Raw genomic sequence first — 22,839 nt, 5'->3', positions numbered from 1 at the left:
ATTAGCAATATCAATGTGTTGTCTAGTGTGATGATGGAAAACTGATTCTATTTTTCAGATACATAGAACATCTCTGCTGAAACACTGTAAAGAAGAACACAGGAGCACATTGTAGCAGCTGCAATGCGTGAGTCACAGGCATTTCCTGTTACACTTTATAAGATGAGGTAACCTGTAATAAAGTACAACTGCAGCAATAACAAGCACAGACGAATAAGGTGGGGCTTTCCTGCTACCAGTCTAAAATCTCAGCCTGTGCCGCTAGCAGATGATAAACTGCGGAGTGCCACTCAAATGAGTAGATAGACTGATAGGAGTTATAGTGCACTCACAGTTCAACAGCCATGAATTGTACATTTTAGGCAGGTTAATGGATCAAGTCAATGTCCCACATTGCTAAAAGCTGCAACAAGCCCAGGAATAATGTATTTCTTGGCAAAACCTCACAAATTTTGTGACTAGACATTCTCCATCTCCTTCCTGCTTGTCTTAATGCCAGTGGAAGAAAGAACAGCCAAGCTCAGCACATGCACGTCAGAATCTACAAATGTAATATAGATGTAGAATCTAACCTTTAGGCTGGGGCCTCACATGGTATAAATTTCCCAATGAGGCATTTACAGTCAAAGCATAGTGGGTCGCATTCCCGCAAATCCCACGCCCATTCTGCGGTAAAAACCACACTGTGGACACACCGCAATCCAAAACTAGGATGGTTATTTCCATGACAAAATTGATAAGATCCATCAGGAAATCAGTACCAAATCCATTGGTGGCATTGATCCCTTCACCTACCACACTTCAGATTGTTCATTCATCTTTTGAACCCGTTAAAGAGGAGGAACTCTCACAGCTACTTTCTTCGCCTCGTCCTACGACTTGTAGTGATCCTTTCCCCTCACGTCTTCTCCAATCTCTGTCGTCTGCTGTTACGACTTACCTTACTAAAATATCTAACCTCTCTCTCTTCTGGAATTTTCCCATCCTCTTTCAAACATGCTGTCATAAACCCACTATGGAAGAAATCCTTCCTTGTCCTGTGTTGCTAACTTCTGACTCATCTCTAACCTCCTCTTCATCTCCAAAATCTTCTAACACTTTTAACCACTTTGGATGCAGGGTCTCAAGTTTCAAGATCCAAAACATCTCCATAATCAGATTATGAATATTCAGTCACATGGAAACAAGAATTTTTACAACACTTAAGGCTAACGCCCCACGGGACGGAACCGCCACGCTAAATCGCTGCTGGAACAACCGTGGCGTGAACGCATTGCGGTTCATCCCGCAGCGCTTTTCACAGAAAGTTCATTGAGTTTTCCTCCACTGATTTTGTTACAATTATATCTATGAGAAAGCTGCCGGCATTTCCGTAGATATAATTAACATGCTGCGTTTTTCAAAACTGCAACGGTTTTGGAAATCGCAGTGTGTCCGCGCTGTGATTTTTTCTGCAAAGTGGGCATGGGATTCGCATGAATCCCATCCACTTTGCAAGTACTGTAAAATGCTGCAATTTTTCCCGCAGCGTTTCCGCCGCAGCCAAATCGCGGCGTTTCCAGCCCGTGGGGCCCCGGCCTAAAGGAATTTTTTTTTAGAGGGTAAAAAAATAAAATTACCCAACATCAAGGAATTTTCTAAACCAAGAATAGCAATGTTCTTCACTTCTTTTTTTTTTTTTACTTAGCCCCAGAGCACTGATGCTCTTTTTGTTATTGTTACTCCTCCTTTACATTTTCCCCACTCCTGAAGTCTTTTCTTCCTCTCTCTCTGTTGTTCCCTTTATAGCCCAATAAAAGATTTGTGTCCACTATAGGGTTGAGCCGATCTTGAAATTTCAGGATCGTTTTTAAAATCCAATTTCCGATCATTTTCCATTCGAACCCGATCCCAATTCCGATGCCACTGAAAGTCAATGGGATTTTTTAAATAATCGGAGATCAGATTTTAAAAACAATCCTATTAACTACACAGCATGTAGTCCAAAAATTGTTTCAAAATTGTTTCAATTTTTGGACCCCACGCTGTGTAGTAATTAACCCCACCCCCCACCTGTATCCGATTACCTGCTGCAGCTCCCAGTTCTTCTTCGTCCAGTCCTCTGTCCTTCACAGGTCTTCAGAGGGGTCATTCCATATCAAGTGATCCAAATAGGAATATTTTTATTACCTGACGTCTTTATATTTTTTTTATTTTTATTTTTTATGAAGTACAACTTAAGTTAATTACAAATAAAAAGTTTTGAATTTTTTTCTTCATCAGTTAATTTTTTATAGACTTCTAAAGTTTTGAAAAAGTGTGAATTTTGGCCTGGTATGGCTTTACATTTTTTAACATATCTTGGGCTAGAATTAAGATAAATAGGTGGGAGAGGCATCATTTTTCTCAGAGCGGTACCGGCTTTCATTTGATATGTCACAAGACGATGTTTCTTTATATTTTGTTTTGGAGAGATCAAATTCAAAATTTTGATGCGCAATTGTGAAAAAAACGTATGTTTTAAAATTGTGAAAAAATACATTTGTGTTACTTGTGTTCTTGGTTATATTTGTACAGGTTTTCAACTTGGGACCAAATTGGGATCAATTTTTTTTTTTTTTTTTTAAGCCTTGAATCATCTGATTTTATGTTTGTGTGAGCTTCTTCCTTTTTTCTTTTCAAATTACAACTTGCTGAATTCAACATTTATATGCAACAATAAAGAGAAACAAAAAAAACAAATACTGTAAGTGCCAGAACAAATACATCTTATCATCAGAACACAGCTTGTTCAGCATTTTCAACCTGAATGCATTGAACAAACCGGACATGCATCAAACATGGAGATTAGGACCTCCCTTCTTCTTGTTATCTGAGGTGCACTACAATAAGTGTCCTTCCATACTACCTAGTAATTGTAAATTAGCATCAAGTCCTCAGTCATTCCTTACATCAGTGACTGCATCAACATATACTGAGCAATACAATATGAGAACATAACAACATGACTTCTGTATTAATTACTCTACCTTTAATAATAAGGGACATGCATCAAACATGAAGATTGGAACCTCCCTTCTTGTGGTTATCTGAGGTGCACTACAATAAGTGTCCTACCAGAAACATACCTCTGAGAGAGATGGTCCCACTCTAGTGTCATATTACAGGACCTGTATACTGCTAGTCTGACACTAGTTAACATTAAAATTTTGTGAGGTGGATCATTCTCTGTACATATCTTACATATAGACCCCACACTTTTATACCACAGGCTGAACAGATCTGAATTCAAGATTTTCGGAATGACACTGTAATAGTTATATTTTAAAATATGATCCCATCGCGATCCCAACTTGAATTTTGGTACAGATGTGGCTAAGGGCATAGCAGGCCCAAGTGCATTTTTTGAAATTTTTAAATAAAACGTTTTTTTTTCGGAAATGCGTTTTAAAATTTTGCGTTTGCGTTCACATGGGTAAAACATTAACAAAGATACTCTTGTGACATATTTGGTGAAAGCCTGTATAGTTCTGAGTAGAATGGCGTTTATTTTGTTTCTCTATCTTTTTTCTAGCCTAAGTTATGAGGAGAAATGTAAAGGCAGGCAACACAGAAATTCGCACTTTTTCTGAACTTTGAAAATCAATTAAAAATCCAAAAAAATTTCTAGAATTTTTTTTTCTTCACATTTTGCATTCTCTGACACACTATTACCAAATAACAAAATCTCAAAAGAATTAAAAATATAGAGGGAAAAATCATTGGTTCACTTGACACGGAATGACCCAGAGCACCCTGCGCCCCCAGACTAGTATTGTAGAGATGCAGGTAGTAGGCGGGGCTTGGTGTGGCTGGAGAGTGTGGGCGGGGAGACGTGAGTGCATCACTAACGTCTCCCCTCCCAGTACCCGCCCACACTCTCCTAAGCCCCACCTTCTCTATACTACTAGTCTAGGGAGGTGGGTGCAGGGGGCTCTGAAGCCACATGAAGAACAGAGGACCGGACCAGCAGAGGGCAGCGGTAAGCACTTCTGAGCAGGTAAGTTGAGCGAAGTTCACGAGTAGATAGATACTAGATATATATAGGATTAGAGAAACGCGTAGAGGAGATTGTTGTGTATTGGGGTACACTCTATCCATTGATACATTTATAACAAAGAGAGTGTCCAGGTGCTCTCGCTATGCCTGAGCTCCTAGCTTGTTTTGCCTTCTTATCAGTAGCCTGATGTGAACTATGGGACTCTGATAGTAAGGAGTGTGATGCACGTTAGTTTAAACTCCTTCAGTAGCATCTAGGGGTTTTGATAGCGTGGTTTTGTTGGACAGAGGAGCATAAATAATAAGTGGTTATCACATTATACCACAAGCATATTGTGTTTGAATCTGCCTACTCACAATCGTTTTAGGACTAGTTTTATTAGCAAATTATTTTAATTGGACACAATAGTTATATTTTAGTTACTCCTTCAGTGAACACGTTGAAGTGATTTTTTGGAGCGTTTTTTGGTAAGAACAGCTTCAGAAAACGGCAGGTGGTTTTTCCCTCCTAGACAGTGAATGGACCGTAAAAGACTGTGACGCTGTTTCTGCCTTCTATTCACTTCTATTGACTTCCTGAGGCAGAATCCGCCTCAAGAAAGGTCATGTTGCTTCTGTTTTCCAGAAAAAACTAACACTAGCGGTCTCCATAGACCACCATTGTGAGGGGTGGATTATGATGTAGATTCAGCGCCATAATCTGCCCCCTCTGTACCTCTGTGAATGGGCCCTTAGACTTCTGTTTTTACAGCGTTCAAAGTGTGGTAAATAAAGTTCCTTATATTCTTTGGGTTGGCATGATTATAAAGATATCAACGTTTTCTAGCTTGTGGTTCTCAACCTGTGGTAACCCTGGAGTACACCCTTTGGCTGAGAACCAGTGCTCCAGAAGTGACAGATTTATTTAGCGAGTTCCCATATTCTGAGGCTACTTGGGGGCTAGTGCCAGCCCAGTCTCTTCTATAGCAGCTGGTGCTCTGTGCTAAATAAGACAGACAGCTTCTAATCTGTGATCTGATGAGAGAAAAACTGGTTGAAATCTAAAAAATGTCTAGCAAGTGCTTGCCACATATGCTCCCATAAGCAAAAGGATCCGCTTGGAACACGTGTGCCAGTTTTTCTTACCCACTTGAGATTGGAAGCAGCATTTGTCAAGAGTTGGGTGTACTCTGATGGGTTTTTTTGTTTGTTTTTTTCAAAAGAGTGTACTTGGCTTGAAAAAGTTGAGAAACAGACCTTAGGAGGGAATTGAACCTGCAGTCATTAGATTGCTTGTTCTATATATCCATACATCTCTGCCTCCGAAAATGCCAGCAGAGATAAATATATGTCTAGAAACACAAAATATTTTTCTCATACAGTGAATGCCGCTGTGGGGGAAGGGGGGGGGGAATCTAATAAGCCAAAATGGCCATTTTTTTTTGCTATTTCGCTTCCCATAAAAAGTGATCAAAACATCAGAAATTCCCCAAAAGTACACCTGGACTCATGAATCCCTGTACACAAAAATATTAAAAAAGAAAAAAGAAAAAAAAAAAAAGTTATGAGTGTTAGAATGTGGTGATTTTTTTTCTTGCGAATTTTATCAAGGGGTTACAACAAACAAACAAAAAACTAAATACATTTGGTATGCTCTAAATTGTGCCAGCCTCAGAATACAGGTGACATGTAATTTTGACTGCACACTAAACGCTATAAGAAAGTGAAACAAACAGTTTTTCACCAATTCTGCCCTATTCAGATTTTTTTTCCAGCTTCCCAGTACATTGTATGGATTATTAAATGGTACCTTTACAATTTAGCCACAAATATTTAACCCTTATATGGCTCTGTAAATGGAAAATTAAAAAAGTTATAAGACAGAGTCAAAAACTAAAATTGAAAAATGCCTGCAGCAGGAAGGGGTTAAAAATGGAACATTTTAAGTCTGAGATCACAGCAAAAAATCTTATGTATGTAGTTAAGAATAACAACTTTCTAGTACACATGACTCACTACCGGTCACCCCAACAGCCCTATTATTTCTGTAAGAAGTAGGAGGAATGACTCTGGAGACAGGAGATATATATGATGCATCTGGCATGGTAGAGAATGTGATACTACAGACATTCCTAATCCTCCTGACCCTGAGCAATGAAGTCATTTTCCTAAACTCCTTAAATAGTCTTTGTTTTCCATAACACATTTTCTTTCATACTCTTTGCCTATAAGGATATGTGCTATACTGCTTTCAGCAAGAGGTTAACATATAATGGTCACATACGTTTATTGTATAATATTCAAAACATACAAACATTCTCCCTTTTTTTTTTTTAAATGTAGATTGTGAGTCCCACATAGAGCTCACAATGTACTTTTTTTTCCTTTTCAGTATGTCTTTGGAATATGGGATGGAAATCCATGCAAACACGGGGAGAACATACAAACTGCAGATGGTTTTTTGCCCTTGGCAGGATTTGAACACCAGGACTCCAACGCTGCAGTGCTAACCACTGAGCCACCTTGTGGCCACAACTTTCTTCCTTTTTTGAACATAAATCAGTTCAGAGCAAGACAAATGTGTGTCCAACCCAGAGGTCGCACTACGTTTTTTTTTTCAGCAGAAAATACTCCTCTTACAATTTTTAAAGAGTATTTTTGCCAAGGAATAGGATGAAATTTTCAGTAATGTTAATAATTAATACATAAGCATATATAATGTTAACAAGATGCTAATTTTGCAGGGAAAACATTACAATAACTGTCTTCCAGGCACAAATGGAGAATTTAGGCAATTTCTAAATTTATCTTTCAACACAGACTAAACAAAAGACTTATTCACATGACAGTGAAAAACATGGTCATTTCTAATAGAATGTGAAAAACAGACAAAACGGACACAGATGCAAACAGCCAAGAAACGTTTCTCATTGCCAAAAAACAGTATTGTGGATATAGCCTGAGGGTATGTACACACATTGGAAAATGAAGAAGAATTCCTCTTCACCTTCCACCATCGTATTTGGCCACGGTCTAACCACAATGGAATACTGATGCAAAGGTGAATGGGCCTAATCGGTAGGGACTCCCGAGTGGTTGAAACCGCGGATGAATCCGGAATCATGGAGTCCGTGGGATGATTAAAAAGGGCATTGGGAGGCAGATTGAGGGATGAATCTGCTGCAGATTCTTACAGGTGAAACTACCTTAAGGCTGCTGCTTCATTCACAGTAAAATACATATTAATTACAGCAAATTAAACTCTACTATCAGCAAGTAAGCAGCTATCTGATCCATCTAATACCATTTTGGTTTGTAGAGTCTAAGGCACCTCCAATGTTCTCACCAGAATCCGCCACAAGACAACTTTGATTTTAGCTGACTGAGAAACCAGGTTGCAAAGACAAAAACTTGGTACAGTAAAATAAGTGCACCCGCAGAAAGCCAAAAAGTAATCCTATGGTGGACCGGGCTCAAACTAGTGAGTGCAGATAAGCCAAAATGCATATCACCTATTTAAAAATGCCCTCAACTCTGGTTTCAAAATAAATGTATTAATTATACAAATTATTAATACTGTATAATTAGATGCATAGATTGTTGCATATTTACTTTCATAGTAATTCAATAACTAGTTTTTTAATGAATCAGAGGAGCTTTCCTAGTTCTCACTGACTATGGCGGTCAACTATTTTATGAAGGAGTAGTAGGAAAGCAGAAGTCATAGTCAGAGTTTGATCTTGATCTGGTTAAGGAATTAAAATATAATGAAATTCCTAAGTGTGATCGGGTAAATGATTGTGTAGTTTTTCAAATAAAATTATAGTTACCAGCAAGGTCTCACGAGCAGTCAAAACTTTACCTGAGAACAGAGCCTATAGCTTGTTAGTGGGGAACCAGGCCTGTGGCAAAAAAGTAGGTTCATCTGTGGTTTACGGCCCATTCACACGGAGGAAAATGGTGAGGAATTTGGTGTGGAATTTCAGCGCTGAAAAAAAGCCTCCTATTGACTTCAATGGGTTCCTTTTTCTGCTAGCATAGGTATGGTCTTCTGCTAGCAGAAAAAGGAACCCATTGAAGTCAATAGGAGGCTTTTTTTTTTCAGCGTGGAAAATTCCACACCAAATTCCTCACCATTTTCCTCCGTGTGAATGGACCATTACAGGGAATGAACCAACACTCAAGCAAATGCCCAGTATTTATTTTCTGAGTTTTTTTATTGTACGAGTTTGATAAACCTTGTAATGAAACAATATCTAAATTCAATAATTTGACAGAAAGGTAATACACAAAGCTTTATTTCACAATACTTCCAAACAATGGGACTTCTGCATTTTAGATACTTATGCAAATAGCCACTGTGAATAGTTCAAGTTCCTCTTTTAGGGTAAGTGGAAGAATCACATGGGTCAAGGGTCAATAGATCTGCAATCTATACAACGAAATTCAAACAAAACAAAAAATTCCCCCAATTTTCTGTATAATTGTGGCACATTTTTGGCACATGGACCTTCATTGCACCAAAAATATACCACATCCCTTTTTGTGAAAGTAAGTGGTATGGAGCAGGAATGCTACAGACCAACATATTTATTATATAACGCAGAATGTCAGTGAGTTACATAGGAAATCTAGATTTCCATTCTGGAACAAGACAGTACGCCCAAATTTAGTAAGAGACTGGAGACTCTTAATTCAGGTTCACTTCATGCCAGTCAGGGAGGTTATTAAGGCTAGATTCACACCATAGTGAACAGTGGCTGTATGACGTATGGTTTTTTTTAACGGATGTCACATGGCAGCATTAATTTCAGTGAATGGGGTCTATTCATATGACCATTATTTTGACAGTCCATTGTCAAGGACCGTCAAAATATAGGTCATGTCATACTTCTGACCATTTTCAAAGATCTCCGCATACACTGAAATGTATGGGGCTCCGTAAAAATGGGAGCAAGACGGTCGTGAAAAATAGATGTTTTGCACCTCTTTCATTTGAATGTAGTCTAAGATTGGCTTAGAAAATACAAACTTTAATAATTTTCCCATGGGTTAAATGTTAATAAGACTGGCATTTCATATGCCAGTGTTAATTACCCCACTGGAGTGAGGCTCCCATTAACAAAATTTAGGATGACCGAAATTTCTAAGATTTATTGCTTTGTAGCTGCCTGACCTTTCTACAATTAATCATTACTAAACACAATAAATGTATCGTGCATAAAATCTGAGTTTTGTAGATTCAAACCGCATCTTTCTATCATTGGGAAAACTAATTTTTAACTAAGCATATATTTGCATAGCCTTTAGAAAGGCTATTCCAGACATACCTTTAATTTGTTAATTCTCTCAGCCATTTTTGACTTAGTCCGCTTTTATTGATATGCTATTTAGCCTCAAGTGTCTGTGATGTTCTCTGAGAACTGCTTGTGTGATATGTGTATACAAGGGGGAGGTGAGAGCAGGGAAGACTGATGGGTCATCAGTAGCAGCAGCCACCTTCCCTGGCTCTCACCTCCCCCTGTGTACAAATAGCACACAGTGCTCAGAGAGCATCACAGACACTTACAGAGAGCAATAAATACGAGGAATAAGGTGGCACTACTCTGTGCATGCGATGTATGTTTATGAAGGATAGGGGATAAACTCAATACAAATACTCTGGTGGTGCTCACAGCAAATAGAAAAAGTCCAGACACAATCCAAAAAGTAGAAAAAGCTGGGCACTCACCATTAGAAGAGTATAAAATTTTGAATCTTTATTTCAGAAGTCCATGTTAAAAATACAATACGGGAGGAGGCACACCTGGGAGAGGAGAGCGACAGCCGTTTCGTGCTGATAGCACTTTTTCATGTAGAGCTTGAAAAAGTGCTATCACCCCTCTGTTCATGCCCTCCTCTCTTTGTTCTTCTATGCAAGTCCCTCCTCCTGCTAGTGGTACAGGACCTGTTATGATGTCACTACTGCTCTGTGATTGGCTTGGCCCTGTGATGACATCACTACAAGGTCATTCTAAGTAGTGATTATGCATAGCAAGGGCTGCAGCTCTCTGTGTCTATCATAGCATAGATCTACTGTACACATGGAGATGTATGATAGACACCGGGACCTGCAGCCCCTGCTCTGCATAATCACTACTTAGAAGGACCTTGTAGTCATGTCATCACAGGGACAAGCTAATCACAGAGCAGCAGTGACATCATCACAGGTCCAGTACCACTAGCAGGGAAGAGACAGTCAGAGGCTGTGAATTGAAAGCAGGAGGAGGGACTTACATACAAGAACCAAGAGAGGAGGGCGTGGGGTGAGGGGTGAACGGGAATGTCCAGGGCACAGTGCATTTATATATATATATATATATATATATATATATATATTTAAAAGGTAATTAATTAAACAAATGATTAGCAGGACCTGAATAGCCTTTTTAAAGGCTATTCCAGCATATGTTTATCTAAAATAGCAAAAATCCAGTGACAGAGCCCCTTTAGAGTCAAACACTGGTGATTTACAGCTGCTCCTCTGCAAGTGATAAGCATCTCCATGCTGAATTTACTGTCCAGGGAATTGTAAACAATGTGATAAGGGAAGCTTTAGGACTTTTATCTAGAAAAACTAACCTTTTACAGTGATATTTGAAGTGAAAGAGGCTTTCCATTCAAATTTGTACTTGACTTGCACCTCTACCACCCCCTCCCTTCACCTACTTCCTGGGTGTTTCCTCTTCTCAGCAGGGAGCCTAGCTAGAGATAACACAAGCAGTTTACATCCCTCTGCTTTACCAAAACTACTGGTTACTTTACACATGGACTAGGGGTCCAGAAAATAAGCCATATTGAATAAAAAAAACCATATAAAACCTCATTTTTGTTTTAAAAAAAAAAAAAAAAAAAACTATAAAAATGTGAGGCCCCTGTGATCAGAAGAACTAGGAAAGCAACTTTAATAATTTTATGTGCAATAGTATATATATATAAAAAAAAAAATTTTAGGTAAAAGAAGCAACATTTTTTTTCTTAAACATTTTATACCTTTTACATATTCTTCTACTTCTAGTGAAAAAAAATATTGAACTTAATAAATAAGACTACCGTATTTTTCGGATTATAAGACGCACTTTTTTTCCTTGAAATTTGGGAGGAAAATGGGGGTGCATCTTATAATCTGAATATGCGTGTGTGAGAGTTTTTTTTTTGGAGGGGTGGGGGGCACAGAGTCGCAGCATCGCCCCACTCCTGCTGCCGCTGGTTTCCTGCAGAGGCAGGAGTGGGGCGATGCTGCGGGACCTTGGTTTATCTTGGCGGCGCGAACCGTTCCTGGCAACCACGGTACTATTACTGTCTGTAAAAATGATGGCAGGCGCTCTGCTGAAGATCCGTCGTCATAGCTGCCAGACCTTTGCTGTAATGTACAGTGGAGACCCGGAGAAAATGCCCGCAATCAGAGTCTGATTGTGGGCATTAGTATCTGTAAAACCCCAAAAGCTATTAAAATTGTCCCCCTGTGCAGCAAGACCACAGGAGCCGACCTGTTTCTGCGACACCCGGGAGCCCAATGAAGCCTCCTGGGCCTGTCATAGTAATTTTACTATTGCAGCTGGTCTGTGACAAATTAAAAATTAAAAGTTCTAAATCACCTGTTTCCTTAGAATACATTTAAAAAAGTAGAAAATTACTGTAAAATACATATGAAGAGCTCAACGGAAAAATGGCCTAAGTCCAAAAATCAATATTGTGAGAAAAACGAAATTTAAAGTTTTAGCCTAAAGCAAACGGGCATTATTGTGGAATATATCTATCCAATGTAATCAGCTAATGAACACCGTTAATCCTAATCATAAATTGTATTATTTATTAAAAAAAAATGCAGCTTCATGTATAAATATTATTTATTTAATATTATTAATTAATTACTACTATTATTAAACGATGAAGAATAATAATTACCTGCCTCCCTTTTCGGCGCTAAATATGTGCAAAAGTCGATTTAGAGCCTTTTAAACAATAAGACAAAGTTTTTACACTAATATAAACAACAGACCGGAAGTCACTATTTCAATGAAAAAATGACCAACGAGAGTGAAGTAAGTTTGTATTGGACTTAGGCCATTATTCCATTGAATGTAAATTCTTCTGCATTGAAATATATGGACTTAGGTCATTAATCCTAGGTACCTTGTAAACCCAATGCATAGAACGAGGTACAAAGAAGCTTTCTAGGTAATACAGTCCTATGAAAAAGTTTGGGCACCCCTATTAATCTTAATCATTTTTAGTTCTAAATATTTTGGTGTTTATAACAGCCATTTCAGTTTGATATATCTAATAACTGATGGACACAGTAATATTTCTGGATTGAAATGAGGTTTATTGTACTAACAGAAAATGTGCAATATGCATTAAACCAAAATTTGACCGGTGCAAAAGTATGGGCACCTCAACAGAAAAGTGACATTAATATTTAGTAGATCCTCCTTTTGCAAAGATAACAGCCTCTAGTCGCTTCCTGTAGCTTTTAATCAGTTCCTGGATAAAGGTATTTTGGACAAACAATTCAAGTTCAGTTAAGTTAGATGGTCGCCGAGCATGGACAGCCCGCTTCAAATCATCCCACAGATGTTCAATGATATTCAGGTCTGGGGACTGGGATGGCCATTCCAGAACATTGTAATTGTTCCTCTGCATGAATGCCTGAGGATTTGGAGCGGTGTTTTGGATCATTGTCTTGCTGAAATATCCATCCCCGGCGTAACTTCAACTTCGTCACTGATTCTTGAACATTATTCTCAAGAATCTGCTGATACTGAGTGGAATCCATGCGACTCTCAACTTTAACAAGATTCCCGATGCCGGCATTGGCCACACAGCCCCAAAGCATGATGGAACCTCCACCAAATTTTACAGTGGGTAGCATGTGTTTTTCTTGGAATGCTGTTTCTTTTTGGACGCCATGCATAACGCCTTTTTTTATAACCAAACAACTCAATTTTTGTTTCCAAAATGAAGCTGCCTTGTCCAAATGTGCTTTTTCATACCTCAGGCAACTCTATTTGTGGCGTACGTGCAGAAACGGCTTCTTTCTCATCACTCTCCCATACAGCTTCTATTTGTGCAAAGTGCGCTGTATAGTTGACCGATGCACAGTGACACCATCTGCAGCAAGATGATGCTGCAGCTCTTTGGAGGTGGAGCTGCCTTTCTGATATTTTTCTTGGCCTGCCACTTCTGGGCTTAACAAGAACTGTCCCTGTGGTCTTCCATTTCCTTACTATGTTCCTCACAGTGGAAACTGACAGGTTAAATCTCTGAGACAACTTTTTGTATCCTTCCCCTGAACAACTATGTTGAACAATCTTTGTTTTCAGATCATTTGAGAGTTGTTTTGAGTAGCCCATGATGCCACTCTTCAGAGGAGATTCAAATAGGAGATCAACTTGCAATTGGCCACCTTAAATACCTTTTCTTATGATTGGATACATCTGGCTATGAAGTTCAAAGCTCACTGAGGTTACAAAACCAATTTTGTGCTTCAGTAAGTCAGTAAAAAGTAGTTAGGGGAATTCAAATCAATAAAATGATAAGGGTGCCCATACTTTTGCACCGGTCAAATTTTGGTTTAATGCATATTGCACATTTTCTGTTAGTACAATAAACCTCATTTCAATCCTGAAATATTACTGTGTCCATCAGTTATTAGATATATCAAACTGAAATGGCTGTTGCAAACACCAAAATATTTAGAACAAAAAATGATTAAGATTAATAGGGGTGCCCAAACTTTTTCATAGGACTATAATTTGAAATATGACAAAATGTGGACTTAGGCCATTTTTCCGTTGAGCTCTTCATATACATTAGGTATCCCTGAGTTCGAAAATGCCCAGTCTATAAACTTATAAAATATATCGGATCGTCGTAGCATGAAAGAAAATCAAAAGCGCCAAACTGCTGTTTTGCCTCTGATTTGAATAAAAAGTGACCAAAGCAGTAGACATTCCCCAAAATGGTATAACTAAAAAGTACATCTGGCCCCACAAGAAAAATGCCCTATGCATCCTCATACTGTTGCAGGGTCACCTGCCAATGTGGCTTTGCAGCTGTTGCAAAACTATAACTCCCATATATTTAATATTTTACCATTTTTTGCTTCTAAAATTTTCCCCTATTTTCCTCCTATAAAACCTAGCTGCGTCTTATAGTCCAGTGCGTCGTATAGTCCGAAAAATATGGTAGTTATTTCAAGCCTTAGGTGCCCTGAAAAAACATGGTAAAAATAGTTGAGATATGCAAAGCCCTTAAAAAGAAATTGCTGTGTAAAGCAACGCATACCAAAGTGCTAAATATGGCCTGGACATTGGGGCATCAATGACACTTGGTCCTGAAAGGGTTAAAGGTCGGGGCCCCACATGGTATAAATGCCACGAGTGCCCAAAGTTGAAACACCACAGGAAAGAAATGTGGTGTTTTACAGTCACTGTGTAGTGGATGGGATTCTAGTCCATCCTCACGCTGCGGTAAAATACACGCAGCGGAAATGCTGCATTACCAAAACCATTGCGATTTTGGAAATTGCTGTACGTCAATTATACCTCAGCACTTTGCACTGTTAAAAAAAATAAATGTGAAAGAAAGACACATTCCTCTCCCATTTTGTTTACATTTTCCTGTGTATATAAAAAAAAAAACTCCTGGGAATAAAAACACGCAAACATAAAAATAAATCCCTACGTGTCACTGAAAAAATAGGTGCATACTTCTTTTATTAGAACACAGTGGTAAGAAGAAAGGAGGAGGAGGTGGAGGAGGGCTTGTGATGAAGGACATTTGGGGCATTTTTTGTGGTTAATGGACAATAGTGCTGATACAAGATACCGAACTATCAGCTGTGAGCAGGAGATCTCACTACCTACCAAAGGAACTGCCACATGTTATCATGATAGCTGCATATGTCCCCCACCTCTGCAAAATGTTTTTCTGCTTGTTATATCTACATGCTGTGACCCCCCTCCTCGTGTCTTCCAACCACAGTCAGGCTGTATTATTAACATCAATCCACACAGAGAACTAAATGATCCTGCAGTGTGTCTGTGTTTCTTTCGTTTTAGTTGCTATGATTCCTAGGATTTCTCTATCTGCCATGAGCTTGTATGTGTTTTTCTCTTGTTATATACCACTGTACCATCTATGAAACTGTATCACTGAAATTTCCCCATTGTGGGACTATTAAAGGATTATCTTATCTTATTAACCTGAACGATGAAAAATGTCATAGCTCTCAAAATCACATGTACAAAAAATATCAAAAGGATTTGATCCTGAACCAGGGAAATTGGCCTGGTACAAAAGAGGTTAAAGTGTAACTGCCATTTTATTCTTATTTTTTTTGTTACTGTACCAGGGTGTGTTTGGTTATTAATAGAGATGAGCGAGTACTATTCGAAACGGCCGTTTCGAGTAGCACGCACCCATAGAAATAAATGGAAGCTACGTCCATTCATTCCTATGGGTGTGTGCTATTCGAAACTGCCGTTTCGAATAGTACTCGCTCATCTCTAGTTATTAACCTATCAAACTCATTTTAATAGAAAACAGGCGGTAAAATTCTCATTATCAATGCTCTAACTAAGGCTGGGTACACACAGTATGCAAGCAAAGTTTAGAACAGTGTGTGTGTGGAGGGGTGGGGCAATGTACCACCCAATCCAGGGCTGATGCCTAGTTTCCACATGGCGTTGTTTAGTATAAGGATAGGATGGCTACAAACATGTATAATGTAATATACTTTGACAATCACCCCTCTGTGCAGTTAGTTATCACATGATACTATAACATTATAACTCAAGGAATTATTTGGGAAGGTTTCTCATTTGCAGCCTTGTATAAAGAAGAAATAGAAAGTGTACTCTGGTAATACAGGACTACTCTGTAATATCACTATATTGTAGGACATACTATGGACAGATGCCAGACACAAAGCACATTACTTGTCCACTTATGGTCATAATAATGTTCAGACACAGGGCTAAGAACAAATCCAGGCGGACATGTGTGCAGCAGGGAAGATGAAGCAATGAAATGTTTGTTATAGTCAATTCATCCAAATGAAGCATTTTTAATAGCAATTGCTGAACTAAATCTTATCATATTGTTATTTAAGTCTTTCAGAACAGACTAGGACACTATGCAAAGGAATGGAGATGACATCCCACTTGTTAGAGGGCATCTTCTTCTGGGGTTCAGATCCTCAGTCCGATCCATTAAATCTTTCAGTAGTTTTTAATCTACTTGTGATATAAGAGTAGTGTGCTGCTGAAGAGAGTACATCTCCAGTGTGAATAGGGGATCAACTGCTGTAGCAAGAAACCCAAAATCTAATATGTACATCCAGCGTTAATCCAAGGCTCCAAGTGATATCCAGCATCATTTTATCACTTGAAGCATTTCTTATGCCAACTAAGGGCCGTTCTTCTCCCAGCAGAAGTCATAGGCACTATCTCACAGACTCGGAAGAAGGTACTAACATCTGGCGCCTAATATATTGTATATAGAAAAATCTGGGACATAATATACTGTATATAGGAAAAGGCTGGGACATAATGTACTGTATATAGGAGAAGGCTGGGACATAATACACTGTATATAGGAGAAGGCTGATACATTTTGCTTTTGTTCATCCAAAGATCGCTATGTTGCCCTGCGATTCCTAATAAGTGAATGGAGTCGCATTGCAACTCTGAGGGTACTGCGACTGCTAAGTGCAGCAGAATCCGATCTTTTTTGCACCAGTAAATCGCAGTATCTTCAGTTACCATGTGACTCAATTGACTTCCATTAGTGAAGGAGTTGCAGCTGCAGTCCCTGTGTAGCTGTAGCCTGAGTGTGTCCCATCAAACAGATAGTTAAGCAGAGTTTTAGGAAAGTCTATCATACAGTTCCTCATTGTAGTATTCTGGCCTCGTACAGTCAGATCCAGAAGCCCTTGGTTGCACCGATAGAGTCCGCACACTCGTGTATACCAGCTGGCAACATCTGTGCTACAGAACCACCACACCCAGCAGACTCCCGTCACACATGTGGAGGGCTAGACGTACGGCAGTGATATGGAAATACGGCTTTCTTCTATGCCATCTATATAATGATAACTATGTGTAATATGAGTATATCATTCGGAATAGCAGTAAGCCTTACCTCCCTGTCCAGTGCCCGGATAACGTGCTGACTGCCTGAGGCGAAGAAGGGAATGAGCAGAACCTGAGACTGGGAGGGTGCGGTTACCAGACACATACACAAAGCTCAGGGACTGGACACAATCACACGTCACACAAATACTGGAGAACTGCAGCAGTTCAGTCAGCCGTTATACACATGTGTGCAATTCTCCACTGTCCCTACTGAAGCATTCGCTCCGTTCTTCAGGGAGGCTGCTAGTAATGTGGGAAAGCTGAGGTATTACTACATATGTGGCTATTGGGTGATGGTCTCTACTCGCTTCATAATACCGCTGCTGGCTCTAGTTCTCTCGCCCTCTGCAAGTTGTAATTGTGTTGTAACTGCAAGTCAGTTGTGTCACGTTGGAAGTTGTAGTTCCACAACTGCTAAAATCACGTTTGAATGAAAAAAAAAAAAATTGAAAATTTTGGGGGAGATTAAAATTATGGCAGAAATTGTGCCAGAAAGCAGCAGGCTGTACATTAGGTAGGCCCTCATTCACACGACCATAGTGGTTTTTACCATCCGCAAACACTAATCTGCAGTCTGCAAAAAACGTGTAAAATGACTTGTATGATCCGCTACACTTGCATGTGTTCGTACTCTGAGCCTCAATTACGTCGTGTGAACTCAGCCTTATGGTACGTTTCCTCATTCATATTATTTGGATGCAATTAAGTTATTAAAGGGGTTGTCCGATCACAAGGATCCTATCTATACTGCTTGTTAATGTGGATGTAAGACTTTTCCTAAATACACTGCTTCAGCAAAACTGCTTTGTTTGTCCACTATCTCACTTTATTCAATTCTTTGTGGCCACAGCCCTGACCTAGCTGCTCCTGAGTCAAATGATGTATCTGCCTGCTATCAGGGGGGAGAGGCTAAGTGCACGGCAGCCAGCCTGTGTATCTAGCTATTCCTGTGTCTACACCACATGACCTAGGTCCTGCACTCAGATAGGGGAGAGGAGCTGCTTTCATTTCTTCTCTTCTCCCAGTTATCAGGCTAGCTAATTCAGTTGTGTTCATTATGGCAGAGACAGGCAGTCTCTGTATGTAACACAGAATGGAGTTGCTGCTGCCTGTACTTCATAGTCCAATGTGGGTGGGCGGAGCTACACACAAATTTGGGGGTGGAGCTAAACGGCAGGTTGCCTGTGAAACCCCGCCCACCAAATGATGCAAGAAACCAGGAAGAAAGAAGATTTTACAGCAGTGAAGACTGGTGAGTATGTGAGGTGGGAATACCCCTTTAATAGCACTAACAGACTTTATTGGAAAAATTCATTTCTTGCCTGAAAAACCCCTTTAATTAACAGACGTTGTTTGGATATCAGTATTTGGGCTGGGGATCAGAAAATGGGTGTCATATACCATGTGGTGGGCCATAAAAAGGGGGTCATGTACCTTGTGGGGGGGGAGACAGAAAGATGGGGTCATATATACCATATGGGGGCCAGAATAAGGGGGTCATGTACCATGGTGGGGCAAAAAAAAGAAGGTCATGCTCCATGTGGGGGCTAGAAAAAGGGGGTCATGTACCATAAGGGGGGGGCAGAAAAATGGTATCATGTACCATAGAGAGGAGCAGAAAATGGGGCGTCGTACCATGTGGAGGGGAACAGAAGAAAAAACTCAAATACCGTGTGGGAGAGCGAGAAAAAGGGAGTCATGTAACGTGTGGGGCTATAAAAAGGGGGTATATTGTGTGGCCACATCATGCGACTAAAAATAGCTAGGTTATGTATCTTTTTTGGAGGGGAAAGGGGGCACTCCTTGTTGTAGTTTACCGCAGGCAGCAGAGAGGCTAGGTTTATCCCTGCTGTTACCATGTCCCTAAATTTAGCGTCCAACTGTTCGTCACTGTGCTGTGCAAAGGCCCTTTTATTTCTACAAACTGCTCCACAGACTACTGTGTTTGATAGTTGTACAAACTGTACAAAATTGTCTGCATAGAAATGATATCCTTTGTGCAGTAAGAGCTGGATTATCCCACAATTTTTCGCTGATCAGATTAGGTGGGTGCCCTCGGGGGTCGATTTAGCTGTCCATCTGTATATTCCCACCTTCACAAAAGTGTATCTTTGTACCGTATTAGACAGTGGATATGAAATATAAAGATTGAGAGTGTTCAGTAGTTGATACCTTTTTAAAGGGGCTCTATCAGCAAAATCATGCTGATAGAGCCCCACATATGCGTGAATAGCCTTTAAAAAGGCTATTCAGGCACCGCTAAAGTTATATTAAACTACCCTCCAGTTTTAAAATAATACCCTAAAAAAGAATGTGATCTTTCACTACGCAGTAGCCGTAGTAGAAGCAGCATGCTACTGCGCATGCTTCCAGGCCATTTTTTTTTAGCAATGTCGGTTCGTGAGCGCTGGAGGAAGACGGGACCCGAGGACATCGCAGGAAGAGGAGGCGTGGATGAAGAAGACGGCGGACCCTGAATGTCCACCCACCGTGCACGATGGGCAAGTTGATCACATTCTTTTTTAGGGTATTATTTTAAAACTGGGGGGTAGTTTAATATAACTTTAGCGGTGCCTTTTCAAAGGCTATTCACGCATTTGTGGGGCTCTATCAGCATGATTTTGCTGATAGAGCCCCTTTAATGGCTAACAAAAATGATGACAGATTGCAAGTTTTTGAGACTGCTAGGTCACTTCATCAGACCTGGTATGACACAATTTCTAAAGGCAAGCATACTTATATACAAAAAGGGCAAAAGAATGAAGTGACAAGTGATGGAAAGTAATATACACACAAATAAATAAGTTCAAAAACAAATTATCAGTTCAAAGGACAACTCTCTGAGTTTTATGGTCCCTTTGATTAGTGATGTGATGCCTAGTTGTTGTAAAATGACATAAAACCATGGGACAGATTTAACCTCCTCTGGAATATGTCAAAGGTGGTCATGAGTTTATATTCCCATATTCTTCTGTCTCTCTTCCCCCTTAACCTTTTTGCTGCCAAGGGTCTCTGGAAATTTTGCACCTCCAGTAGCCAGAGCAATTTTCACAGTTTTGAGATGGACAAATCAAACCTAAATTGTAACATTAAAAAAACATCCAACCCCCCCCCATACCTATATATTTTCTTAAAGTAGACACCTGCAGCATTGTCAGAATGCCACTTAGTACTGTATACGAACAGGCACCTTCATGCAATTTTGATTTAAAGGGGCTCTATCAGCAAAATCATGCTGATAGAGCCCCACATATGCGTGCATAGCCTTTAAAAAGGCTATTCAGGCACTGTAAAAGTTAAATTAAACTACCCCGCCGTTTTAAAATAATAACTTAAAAAAGAATGTTCTCTACTTATGGAACGTGCACCCTGGGCGGGCATTCAGGGTGCGCCGTCTTCTTCTTCCCCGCCTCTTCTTCCTCTGACATCTTCGGGTCCCGTCCTCCTCCGGCGCTTGCTCGCGGACACTGGTAAAAAAAAATAGCCCGGGCGCATGCACACTAGCACGCGGCTTCTACTACGGCTACTACGCATGCGCCCAGGCTATTTTTTTTTATCAGTGTCCGCGAGCAAGCGCCGGAGAAGGACGGGACCCGAAGACGTCAGAGGAAGAAGAGGCAGGGAAGAAGATGAAGACACACCCAGATGCCCGCCCAGGGTGCACGTTCCGTAAGTAGAGAACATTCTTTTTTAAGTTATTATTTTAAAACGGGGGGGGTAGTTTAATATAACATTACCGATGCCTGAATAGCCTTTTTAAAGGCTATGCACGCATATGTGGGGCTCTAGCAGCATGATTTTGCTGATAGAGCCCCTTTAAAGTGAATGTTTTATGAAAAAATGCAAATAAATGTATATTAGTTGTTAAAAGCGGAAACCAAACAAAAAATTAAATGCACCAAACCTCCTAAAAATAAGAGTTCAACATGTGCAGAGTTCATACATATCACTATGGCCTGCACCCGCCTGCATGCATGTGTCTTCAGAAAATCGCTAGAACTGGAAGGAACTGCTTTGAAGCTGGAAATGTTAAAAAAGTATCAACCTACAAAATGTAGTGATTACACACCATGAAAAGTAAGTGAACCCCTAAACCCTATATATTTTTTTGAAAGTAGACAACCTGAAGATTACAAATGTCTTAATGGGTCATCAATAGCCACATCCACCTTCATGCAATTTTGTGACCAACGCAAATAATTTTTTTTAAAAATACGCTACAACATATATTTGCACCTAAAACTCATGTTCAATCTCAGATTCATATACAAAATACTTTTAAAATAATAGCTTATGGTGTATACAATGTGTATATATACTATATGTACCGCAAACATCAACTACAACCAGAGCTCAGACTCCCAAAAACACGAATACAGAAGACAAGCAGGATTTGTGATATGTGAGGAGTTCATACATACCACACATGTATATATTTACAGGGGCGGGTGTTAAAGAATCGCCAAAATCGCAGAAATGCCCCATCCCATTTTGTGCATGCAGATTAAATAGGACTTAACATAAAAATGTTATTTTCCACCCCCCTATAAAAATTTTAGCAAACTATACGTTCATCTCTAGTGATAATCGTTATTACTATTATTTTAGCGTGTAACGGATATCACTAGGGGCATATTTTACTGTAGAAAGCTCAGGTATAGACAGGACAGGGATTGGGTGAAATGTAAACCTTATTTGCGACTTTGTGTATATGTTGTGTAAGTGTTTGGTGCGACTTTTTTTTTTGGCGCTGCGACCTGGACAATGGTAAACGTCTGGGTCACAGCGCCAATAAACTTCCTGGTTATGTTCAGGGGGTATAACATAAGAATACCCCACTAGTAAAGCTCAGGGGGGAATTACATTATACCTGTATGTGACAATCAGAGACAAATGTATAGTATGCTCTCTGATTGGCAGGAGAAGGGTTAATAGGGACAGAAGAGTCCCTGCCACCCCCTTCCTGGTGTCACATACAGGTTATATAGAGTCAGATTGTTTCTCTGTCTCTCTGTCTGCTGGGCTGCTCCTGCCCCTCTCCCTTTCCTGTTACAGTTTGCAAATTGCTTACTTAGACAGGAGGGGGGGGGGGGACACTTTAGAGCTCTATATCTTTGGACTGCATCAACATATCTTGATGCTTTCAATTACATGTTAAAGAGGAGAATCTAATATTTAAAATAATACCAAGAACTTGATTCACTGTTGAAATGCTGTCAGGAATTGAGATCTGCAGTTGGATCTCAATGCCAAATAGCGTTTTCATTAGTGAATTGCTGCAAAACTGTAAGTTCAATCATCAAGTTCCTGGTATCATTTTAAAGATGAGATTCTCTTCTTTAAAATGCATTTTAAAGCATCAAGATATGTTGATGCAGTCCAGAGATATCGGCATTAGTAGGGAGGACGTAGTAACCACGTCCTCGGCTACTGAAGTGCCACCTTGGGAGTACGTATAGCTACGTGCTTGGCAGCGAAAGGGTTAACACCAAAATCTTCATGTCATTGATGATATTATGATTTTGATTGCAGAAGTGTTTTGGCACAGTAAGGTCCATTCTCTGCTCTGTAATCGTGTGACGGTGTGAGTTCATCCGCATCCTGAGTGTCTGCCCTGTCTCCCCTACATAAAGGCCGCCTGTAGGGCATTTGGTACATATTA

General features: G+C 39.8%; 1 protein-coding gene across 1 annotated transcript in view; it reads right to left on the bottom strand.

Annotated features, from left to right (window-relative positions):
• Window positions 1-17,340, bottom strand: part of MYADM (myeloid associated differentiation marker) — a 31,059-nt gene extending 13,719 nt beyond the window's left edge. Inside the window, exon 1 of the mRNA XM_075280336.1 lies at window positions 17,185-17,340. The gene's annotated coding sequence lies outside the window, so the exon portion shown is untranslated. The remainder of the gene's footprint in view (window positions 1-17,184) is intronic.
• Between the last annotated feature and the right edge of the window lie 5,499 nt (window positions 17,341-22,839).

Source organism: Leptodactylus fuscus, chromosome 6 (genome assembly GCF_031893055.1).
Source record: "Leptodactylus fuscus isolate aLepFus1 chromosome 6, aLepFus1.hap2, whole genome shotgun sequence".
Lineage (NCBI taxonomy): Eukaryota > Metazoa > Chordata > Amphibia > Anura > Leptodactylidae > Leptodactylus > Leptodactylus fuscus.
Note: the sequence above shows the minus strand (reverse complement) of the source record. Positions and strands in the feature narration are given on the sequence as shown.